Below are 11,826 nucleotides of genomic sequence, written 5' to 3' on the forward strand. Positions count from 1 at the left end.
GAAAGATCCATCCTTCTTCTTCACAAATAAAACAGGTGCCCCAAGGCGAGAAACTTGGTTGGATAAATCCACGGTCTAGCAGTTCTTGTAATTGGCTCTGTAATTCTTGCATCTCGGAAGGTGCAAGTCGATATGGTGCACGAGCTACAGGTGCAGCTCCTGGCACTAAATCGATCTGAAACTCTACTGCTCTTGGTGGCGGTAATTCAGGCAATTCTTCCGGAAAGACATCGGAAAACTCGTTCACAATTCGAACATCGTTCACACTCTTCACCTCGGTTTCTACCGTTTTCACATGTGCTAGCACGGCAAGACGTCCTTTCTTCATGATCTTTTGCGCTTTCACGCAACTAATAAGGTTCAGCTTCGAGGTACATCTCTCTCTGTAAATGATCAGTGGTTCACCATATCCTTGTGGTATACGAAGAGCTTTATCTCCACAGATAATATCGGCCCTTATCTTGGTCAACCAATCCATACCGACGATCACGTCAAAACTTCCCAATTTGATGGGTATCAAATCAATTTCGAAATCTGCACCAGCTATGTTGATAATTGCTCCACGAATAATATGGTCAACTTTCTCAAGTTTTCCATTGGCTACCTCTACAAGCATACTCTCCTTTAACGGGACTAACGACCAATTAATCTTATCGCAAAAGTGTCTACATACATAACTCCTATCGGCACCAGCATCAAATAGGATAGAAGCTAAAAGATTGTTGATAGTGAATATACCTGTCACCAAGTCGGGATTCTCGCGTGCATCCCTTGCATTAACGTTGAAAGCTCTACCACAGAGTGGTCCGCCGTCCTTTCTTTTGTTGGGACACGCATTTCTGAAGTGGCCCATCTGTCTGCATTCGTAGCACTTTTTAGGTCCATTGGGGTTCGGCTTCCCAGTCATGGTGGTGACCTTGCAGTCCTTTCCGATATGTCCAGTCCGTTGGCACTTTTCACAAACAACGTTACAATACCCAGTATGGTGCTTATAGCACCGCTTGCATTGTGGTAAGGTTCCCTTGTAGTTGGGGTTTGAGTTGGTGTTCGGATTGGGGTTTCCACCGTTGTTGTTTCCTCTGAAACCCTCATGTTATTTTGCCGGGTTTTGATCATAGGTCCTTCCCCTGTTGTTATCCCATTTGCGCTTCTCACTACTACCTGCTTCAGACTTAGCCTTCTCCGGTTCATCGATGATAATTTGGTTCATTAAAGTATGCGCCATGCGCATCGCTTCCGGGACATTGGATGGCTTGGACGAGGTGACATTTCCCTTAATGGACTTAGGAAGTCCCGACAAATATCTTTCCATACGCTTGAATTCCGGGGTGACCATGGTAGGACACATCAGGGCTAGTTCCAAATATCTACGATTGTACCCATCGAGATCGTTTTCCACGACCTTCAACTGCATAAACTCAATCTCCATCTTCTGGATCTTGATCCTAGGACAATATTCCTCAATCAGAGCCCCTTTGAATTCCTCCCATGGGGTAGCAAATGCCTCATCAATACCTTTTGCTTGAGACAACGTGTTCTACCATGTTAGTGCGCCGTCAAACAGAGTGCATGAAGCAAACTTGGTTTTATTCGCTTCTGAGCAGTTACTAACTCGAAACACAGATTCTAATTTCTCGAACCATCTAGTGAGACCAACCGGCCCCTCTGTTCCACTGAAATTGTGGGGTTTGCAGCTTTGGAACTCTTTGTACGTGCACCCATTACGAATGGGCTGAATAACCGGTGGTGGTGGCGGTGGAGCTTGGAGGTTCCTTTCTGCTAAAGCTGCGGTGACTCGTTCATTGATCATCTCCTCGATTTGGGTTGCGATAGGTGTTGATTTTTCCGTTAGCCATGGTGTTCTAAACAAAATTTTTGACTCAAGTCAAAATCCAGTATTCAAATAGTAATAATACAGTATATGGTAACCAACATGGAATCAACACATCACATGTTTATTAAGTAATGTAATCTAGGTACAAATACCACAGAATCATACAGTAACGTAAATAGAACACCGTGCAAGAATTAAATAACGCAAAGTTCCATTCATTAATAATAAGTTTCATACATCCACATAGATTCGTACAATACATAAGTGAAACATAAAACTACAACTAGATTACATAATGAAATCTACTACAAAAGCCCTACGGTGAAGGTGGGTGTAGGATGTCCAATACGTGGGACATCTGGTCCTCGAGCTCAGCTACCCGAGCACGGAGGATCTCCACCTCCCTTGTCAGTTCCTCGACAGTGGGAGATGGTGGGGTAGGCGGTGCAGTCTGTACGGGTGGTGCTGGTGGAGCTGGTGGTGTAGACGGTCCAGCTCCAGAAGTAGAAGCGGTAAGGCTTACGGATGAAGAGATCAGCAGGATACGACACAAGCCGCTTACGGGCGGTAACCCTACGACGCCGACCATATGCGTCAGTGAATGCTCGACCTCCATTAATCCCTGGAATGACGGTACCATCGAAACAGTACCGCTTCTTCGGCGGGGTAGAGGGTGGCTGTACAAGTGCATCATCAGGGTCCTTCTCGTCGGAGTCATCGTCACTAGAGTCGTCTGTGGATGATTCGTCGGATGATGGGTCATCTGAATCATGTGGAGGTGGCTTCACAGGTGGCTGTACTGGCTCTCCTCGGGCGGCCATCATCTGTTGGTATCTGAAAGGCGGGATCGGCACGAGACGTCCATCAGGAGCGTGTCAGCACCAATGACGATACTGATTACGGAATAGACCTTCCCCAAATTCCGCGAGAATCTCAACACCACCGGGATGGTGCTGTGGCTCCTGAGGTACCGGGGCAAGTGGAGCTGGAATCTCCGGGAGGTCCTGGGCTCCGTCTGCAGCACCCACTGGGGCAGGCGCATGACTACAAGCTCCGGAGGACGAAGCGCCTGGGTCACTAGAGTGTGTCGCTGATAATGCTAAAAACGAACATATATTTCATAGCATCATCCCTCAGGAAAGACAAGCTTTTAGTTGCAATTGTTCTATTTACAAGTGATATTCGTTTAAATAATAAAAGGTGAAGACAAAAGACAGATTCAACGAATTGAAGACGCAAACGACCAAAAAGCTTAAAAGTACAAAGTACAATCAAAGTGGTTCAAATTATTGGTGAGAAACGTCTCAAAATTACAAGAGTACAAGACGCGAAACGCAAAATACAAGATATTAAATTGTACGCAAGGACGTTCGAAAATCCGGAACCGGGACCAAAGTCAACTCTCAACGCGCGACGCAACGGACTAAAAATTACAAGTCAACTATGCACAAGAATAAAATATAATATTTAAATAATTATATAAATTATTTATATATTATATATTATAATAAAAACCGTCGGCAGAATGCAAACAAAGACATGTGAGCTGGATTCCAGGGCCATGCGATCGCATGGCCAGCATGACCATTTTCCATGCGATCACATGGCTAACAGTATCAGGTCAGGTCCTATAAAGTTCGCAAGTTTTGGACGAATTTTTTACACAATATCCATCTCTCTATCTATCACGCATATGTATATATATATATATATATATATATATATATATATATATATATATATATATATATATATATATATATATATATATATTATAATTTTAATTTTAATTTTAAATTCTAATAATAAGGGTATGTTAGCGAATGTTGTAAGGATGTAAGTCGAAATTCTGTCCGTGTAACGCTACACTATTTTTAATCACTGTATGTTATGGTTAATGTTATTTTTAGTTTAATGTCTCGTAGCTAAGTTATTATTATGCTTATTTAATGCCGAAGTAATCGTGATGTTGGGCTAAATATTAAAATTGTGTAATTGGGCTTTGTACCATAATTGGGGTTTGGATAAAAGAACGACACTTGTAGAAATTAGACTATGGGCTATTAATGAGTTTTATATTAACTAAATGATACCTCGTTGATTTAATATATAGACTTATAATTTGATGTATTTATATATAACCACATACGCTTGACTAGGTACGGTGGGCGGGATATCTATAAATACCAATAATTGTTCATTTTACCAGACACGGAACTGGATTAATAGTTAATAGACTTGTTGAAACAGGGGTGGATTACATTCAAGGGTAATTGGTGTAAATTGTTAACAAAGTAGTAAAACCTTGGACTACACGCAGTCGATAACCTGGTGTATTCATTAAACAAAGTATTAAGACCTTGTTACAATTCGAATCCCCAATTAGTTGGAATATTTAACTTCGGGAATAAGAATAATTTGACGAAGACTTTCGCACTTTATGATTATGACTGATGGACTATTATAGACAAATTCGTATGGACATATCGAATAATTCAGGACAAAGGACAATTAACCCATGGGGATAAACTAAAAATCAACACGTCAAACATCATGATTATGGAAGTTTAAATAAGCATAATTCTTTTATTTCATATTTAATTGCACTTTTAATTATCGCACTTTTATTTATTGTCATTTTATTTAATTGCATTTTTAATTATCGTACTCTTTAATTATCGCAATTTTATTTTATCGCACTTTTAATTATCTCAATTTCATTATCGTTATTTACTTTACGCTTTAAATTAAGTTATATTTATTTTTAATATTTTACATTAGGTTTTAACTGTGGCTAAAGTTTTAAAATCGACAAACCGGTCATTAAACGGTAAAAACCCCCTTTTATAATAATAATATTACATATTTATATTTTTGTATTTTTGCAATTATAAGTTAAAACTAATATAGCGTTGAACTAGTTTAAGTGTCCATGTGGAACGAACCGGACTTACTAAAAACTACATTACTGTACGATTAGGTACAATGACTATAAGTGCTGTAGCAAAGTTTATGTATATCCACTCTATAAATAAATAAATCACTTGTGTAAAATTGTATCGTATTTAATAGTATTTCCTTGTAAAAATATAACTATTTTATACACCACCTAGCACACATCAAGTATTTTTGGCGCCGCTGCCGGGGAAATTTCTTAAACGCCGGAAGCGAAACGCTATATATATATAAAAAAAAGAGATTTTTATTAATTTTAGTTTACTTTTATAAAAATACGCTTTTGTAAAAATACGTTTTAAATATTCAAAAATATAAAAAGAAAAACAAAAAAATATATATATTTAAGAGTTTGTTAAATATATAAGTTTTATAAAGTTTCTTTATTTTTATTTTAGTTTGTAAAAATATAAGTTTTATATAAATATTTTTATTTAAACAGAAAAATAGAAAAAAAAATATATAAAAACACTCTTGGCCCGTTACTGTAGCAGTCCAGATCATGGCCCGAAATCCTACCTCATGCGATCGTATGAGGTTTTAACTATCAAACCATGCGATCGCATGGCTTGAATTGACAGGCCTGGTAGCCTCAGCCGACTGTTTAGGGATTAGTTTAATTATAATTATTATAATTAAAACCCTAATTAGGGTTATATTTAATAATTATTTATTTTAGTTTTTAATTAATTTGTATTATTAAGTGTAATTAGTTTTATAAATATATAAAATTAATACTTTTATAAAATAAATAATATAAAAATAATATTTTTATAAAAATTGTACTTTTTACAACTTTAAGTTTATTTTTATATTTTGTATCTTTTTATTCGTTTTAGCGTAATATTTGTATTTTTCGCTCGTAATTAGATCTAAATCATTGTTTTTACCATAGTTATTTTTATTTCTAGATTTTTAGGCTTTGCCGTAAAATCCCTTAAGTGCTTTTTCTTAAGACTAAGATTTAGGTGCTTTAGAATTTTGCGACGCCGATTTTATATTTTAGTACCTTTTTAAGTTATTGCCATTTGGGATATAGTTTTTCTTTTAAGCTTTAATATTTTTAGACGCAACTTTTAATTCTTAGTTTTTAGTTCCTTTTTAAGTTTCGACGCGCTACATTCTTTTTATTTTTCGACCTTTTATTTTTTTCGACGTTTTTCGACGTGCTCTTTTTCTTTTTTATTTTTTGCCGCTATAGTTTTTAGGACTTAGATTTTTTCTATTTTTTCTCTAAAATTTCTTTAAATTTCAACGAAAAATTATTTTAAGCGGTTGAATTGATAGACATCCAAATTTTCTGTTTCGTAGTAATAGTTGGATTTGTTAGTGGCTGAGTTGTGAGCTTCCGATTTAAAGGGTTCTGGCTCCTTGCTGCATCTATTGGCTATTCGAAACGTGGGCAAAAGCAGAAAAGTCTATTAATTTGATAACTTATATAATTTTTATTTTTATAACTAATAGGATATTCAGTGAATGCACCGAGCTAAACGTTCACCACCTTTTGTACGTTCACCACCTGTAACTCGATCAAGACATCTAGCAAATATTGTTGTTGATTTTTCTTTAGGATCGTCATCTAGTCGACCAAGTACTCCAATTCAAATTTTCGATAATCCATTTTTTGAACCCGACCTCACAATTGAGAATTCGGAGAATATTCAGGGACAATTCAGAGATCCTGAACCATTAATCTTTTCTCCGGAACCACCAATCATTCAAACAGAGATTGTCAAGGAACCAACCATTAAATCAGAATCCTATAGTGATTCAGATTCAACAAATTCAATCATGGAAAATCTGGAACCTCTAAGTATGGAAGACCGAATGCGAGCTAAACGCACTGGCCAAGGTCACGCAATTACTCAACCAGACATTAATGCGCCAGATTATGAAATCAAAGGACAAATCTTACACATGGTAACTAATCAATGCCAATTTAGTGGTGCGCCGAAGGAAGATCCAAACGAACATCTTCGTACATTTAATAGGATCTGTACTTTATTTAAAATAAGAGAAGTTGAGGATGAACAGATATATCTCATGTTATTTCCCTGGACTCTAAAGGGAGAAGCCAAAGATTGGTTAGAATCGTTACCTGAAGGGGCGATTGATACATGAGACGTTTTAGTTGAAAAATTTCTTAAACAATTCTTTCCGGCATCTAAAGCTGTGAGACTTCAAGGAGAAATTGTTACGTTCACACAAAAACCAAATGAAACTCTCTATGAGGCATGGACAAGATTTGGAAAGTTGTTGAGAGGATGTCCTCAACATGGTTTAGACACCTGTCAAATAGTACAAATATTCTACCAAGGATGCGACATCACTACACGAAAAGACATCGATATAGCAGCTGGTGGTTCCATTATGAAGAAAATAGCAACTGACGCTTACAAAATTATTGATAACACTGCTTCCCACTCACATGAGTGGCACCAAGAAAAAGATATCGTTAGATCATCTAAAGCAGCTAGAGCCGATTCTAACCATGACTTAGATTCCATTTCCGCAAAGATAGATGCTGTCGAGAGACGAATGGAAAAGATGACTAAGGATATACACTCAATACGAATTAGTTGTGAGCAGTGTGGCGGACCACATTTGACAAAAGATTGTCTTAGTATTGAACTAACAATGGAACAAAGAGAGAATGTTTCATACATAAACCAAAGGCCTGGAAATAATTATCAGAATAATTATCAACCGCCAAGACCAATCTACAATCAAAACCAGAATTATAACCGAAATGTTCCATTCCACAACTAACAAGGTCCTAGCAATCAACAAGTATCTAATAATACTTACAATCAGCAAAGACCTATTTTTTCAAATAAATCACCATAAACCGATGATAAAAAGCCAAATTTAGAAGATATGATGTCAAAGCTAGTTGAATCTCAAACTCAGTTTTTCACATCTCAGAAACAAACCAATGAACAAAATGCTCAAGCATTTAGAAATCAACAAGCTTCGATTCAAAATTTAGAACAAGAAGTAAGCAACCTAGCAAGGTTAATAGGTGAAAGAAAACCGAGAAGTTTACCTAGTGATATAAATGCTAACCTCCGGAATGAAACAGCTAAAGCCATTACCACAAGAAGTGGTATTACACTTAAACCACCTGAAATGCCTGTAATCTCTGATGAAGCTATTCCTACTCCACAAGAACCACAATCTGAGCAAGATAAGGAAACAGAACTGGTAGTTGAAAAGGTTAATGAAGATAACATAGTTAAGACTAAACCTTATGTTAAATCATACCAACCACCACTTCCTTACCCGAGTAAAATGAGAAAAGAAAGACTTGAAGCCGAGCAATTCAAATTCTTGGATATGTTTAAACAGATAAATGTCAATCTTCCTTTCATTGATGTGATTTCAAAAATGCCTAGATATGCTAAATTTCTGAAAGATCTAATCACAAATAGAAAGAAAATGGAAGAACTCTCGGCTGTTACTATGAATGCTAATTGTTCTGCAGTGCTGTTGAATAAGATACCAGAAAAATTATCAGATCCAGAAAGTTTCACAATTCCATATTTTCTGGATAGTCTTGATTCAATAGAAGCATTGGCAGACTTAGGTGCTAGTATAAATTTAATGCCGTATTCACTATACGCTAAACTAGACCTTGGAGAATTGAAACCAACACGAATAAGCATACAACTAGCCGATCGATCAGTAAAATATCCTAGAGGGATAATGGAGAACATGCTAGTTAAAGTTGGTACTTTAGTATTTCGAGTAGATTTTGTTATTCTGGACATGGAAGAAGATTCTCGAGTTCCTCTCATATTAGGAAGATCATTCTTAAACACGGCCAAAGCAATAATAGACGTGTTTGGTAAGAAACTGACCCTAAGTATAGAGGACGAGAGTGTTACCTTTTCTGTTGATAGAGCCATGCAACAACCGCAATCTACAGATGATACATGTTATTATATTCAAACTATAGATTCACATGCAGAATTGTTAGAAGCATATTCAGAATTACAAGGAATAGGAGAATGTTCTTTAGGAGAAGGAACTGAACCAATTGATGAAACTGAAATGTTAGCTACACTTATGGCTAATGAGTATGAACCAACAACAGAAGAAATTCAAATGCTAAAAGAAGAAGACAGATATCGATATAAATCATCGATAGAAGAACCACCGACATTAGAGTTAAAGCCACTTCCAAACCATTTGGAATACGCTTATTTACATGGTGAATCTGAATTACCTGTAATAATATCGTCTTCTCTTACTGAAAATGAAAAATCTCAACTCATTTCTGTGCTAAAAGCTCATAAACCAGCTATTGCATGGAAGATTCATGATATTAAAGGAATAAGTCCTTCGTATTGCACACATAAAATCGTTATGAAAGAAGGTCATAAAACGTATGTGCAACGCCAACGAAGAATAAATCCTAATATGCAAGATGTTGTTAAGAAAGAAATTATTAAACTGCTAGATACAGGTTTAATTTATCCAATTTCTGATAGTCCGTAAGCCCAGTTCAATACGTACCTAAGAAGGGTGGCATGACTGTCATCACAAATGAGAAAAATGAGCTTATTCCTACTAGGACTGTAACAGGATGGTGTGTTTGTATTGATTATAGAAAATTAAATGACACCACCAGAAAAGATCACTTTCCCTTACCTTTCATTGATCAAATATTGGAAAGATTAGCCGGAAATAGTTACTATTGTTTTTTTGATGGTTTTTCCGGATATTTTCAAATTCCAATAGCACCCGAGGACCAAGAAGAAAACCACGCTCACGTGCCCTTATGGTACTTTTGCTTATAAAAGCATGCCATTTGGACTTTGCAACGCCCCTGCAACCTTTCAAAAGTGTATGATGGAGATTTTTCACGACATGATAGAAGAATGCATGGAAGTTATCATGGATGACTTTTCAGTTTTCGGTGATACTTTTGAAACATGTCTAGTTAATCTTGAACGAATGCTTATTAGATGCGAACAATCAAATCTAGTACTTAATTGGGAGAAATGCCATTTCATGGTTAAAGAAGGCATCGTTCTTGGTCATAAAATTTTAAAGGAAGGAATTGAAGTGGATAGAGCTAAAGTAGATGTAATTGCTAAACTTCCACATCCAACCATTGTTAGAGGAGTTAAGAGTTTTCTAGGGCATGCCGGTTTTTACCGACATTTCATAAAAGATTTTTCTAAAATTGCCACTCCTATGAATAAACTCCTAGAAAAGGATGCTCCATTCATCTTTTCAGATGAATGCATAAAATCTTTTAATATTCTTAAAGAGAAACTCACTAATGCGCCGATCATGATAACTCCAAATTGGAATCTACCGTTTGAACTTATGTGCGATGCAAGTGATTTTGCAATGGGAGCCGTTTTAGGACAAAGGATTGAAAAACGATTTAAACCTATTTATTATGCTAGTAAGACATTACAAGGAGCACAAACAAATTATACAACTACTGAAAAAGAACTCCTTGCTAATGTCTTTGCTTTTGACAAATTTCGTTCATATCTCGTTCTAGCTAAAACGGTGGTCTATACCGACCATTCTGCTCTTAGATACCTATTTTCGAAATAAGATGCTAAACCACGATTAATCCGTTGGATCTTACTCTTACAAGAGTTCGATATTGAAATTCGAGACAAAAAGGGAGCAGAAAATCTCGCCGCCGATCATCTTTCTCGTCTTGAAAATCTTGAATTAGAAGTTCTAAATGAATAGGCCATACAAGACAACTTTTCCGATGAATATCTATTGAAGATATATTATAATGAAATTCCATAGTTTACAGATTATGCAAACTACTTAGTATGTGGATTCCTTGAAAAAGGGTTGTCGTACCAAAAACGAAAGAAATTCTTCAGTGATATAAAACACTATTTCTGGGAAGATCCACATTTGTTTAAAAGTTGTCCCGATGGAATAATACGCCGATGTGTATTCGGAGATGAAGCTAGTCAAATCTTAAACCATTGTCACACAGGACCAACAGGAGGGCATTATGGGCCTCAACTCACAGCAAGAAAAGTTTACGATGCTGGATTCTATTGGCCTACAATTTTCAAAAACGCACACCTTCTTTGCAAATCCTGTGATGCTTGTCAAAGGGCCGGAAAAATAAGTCAACGTGATGAAATGCCATAAAATGTCATTCAAGTATGTGAAGTATTTGACATTTGGGGTATTGAATTTATGGGTCCATTTCCAAAATCTCATAGTAATCTCTACATTCTCGTTGCCATTGATTATGCATCTAAATGGGCAGAAGCACAAGCTCTCCAAACTAATGATGCACGAGTTGTAGTCAACTTTTTAAAACGTCTTTTTGCAAGGTTTGGAACACCGAAAGCTTTAATAAGTGATCGGGGTACTCATTTTTGTAATAATCAACTTGAGAAAGTTCTCATAAGATATGGAGTAACTCATAAAATCTCCACTGCTTATCATCCACAGACAAGTGGACAAGTTGAAAATACCAATTGAGCATTAAAACGTATTCTAGAGAAAACCGTAGGATCAAATCCGAAGGAATGGTCCATGAAATTGGAGGATGCACTCTGAGCTTTTAGAACAACCTACAAAACTCCAATTGGAACCACACCTTTTAAACTCGTTTACGAAAAAGCATGTCATCTTCCAATAGAAATTGAACACAAAGCATTTTGGGCTTTGAAGACATGTAATCTTGATTTACATGAAGCTGGACGTCTACGGTTAAGCCAACTAAACGAATTAGAAGAATTGAGACATGAAGCATAAGAAAATTCATTAATCTATAAGGAAAGAACGAAGAATTGGCATGATAAAAGAATCAAAAGTTCAAAAGAATTTAAAGAAGGAGACATAGTTCTTCTTTTCAATTCACGATTCAAGCTATTTCCTGGAAAATTGAAATCAAGATGGTCTGGACCATTTATAGTCAAAAGAGTTTTCCCATACGGAACAATAGAGTTAATAAATTCAAATGAGATTGAATTTAAAGTTAATGGTCACAGAGTTAAACATTAGTACATGATCCGATGGAAGTTGACAACGAA

The 11,826-nt window shown here is 36.3% G+C and overlaps 1 non-coding gene across 1 annotated transcript; it reads right to left on the reverse strand.

Annotated features, from left to right (window-relative positions):
• Positions 1–6,964: 6,964 nt before the first annotated feature.
• Positions 6,965–7,071, reverse strand: LOC139886862 (small nucleolar RNA R71). Its single transcript, XR_011772723.1, has one exon. It is a non-coding gene; the product is annotated as a small nucleolar RNA R71 (small nucleolar RNA).
• Positions 7,072–11,826: the final 4,755 nt, after the last annotated feature.

The sequence above is a fragment of the Rutidosis leptorrhynchoides genome, chromosome 1 (assembly GCF_046630445.1).
Source record: "Rutidosis leptorrhynchoides isolate AG116_Rl617_1_P2 chromosome 1, CSIRO_AGI_Rlap_v1, whole genome shotgun sequence".
In the NCBI taxonomy this organism is placed as follows: Eukaryota; Viridiplantae; Streptophyta; class Magnoliopsida; order Asterales; family Asteraceae; genus Rutidosis; species Rutidosis leptorrhynchoides.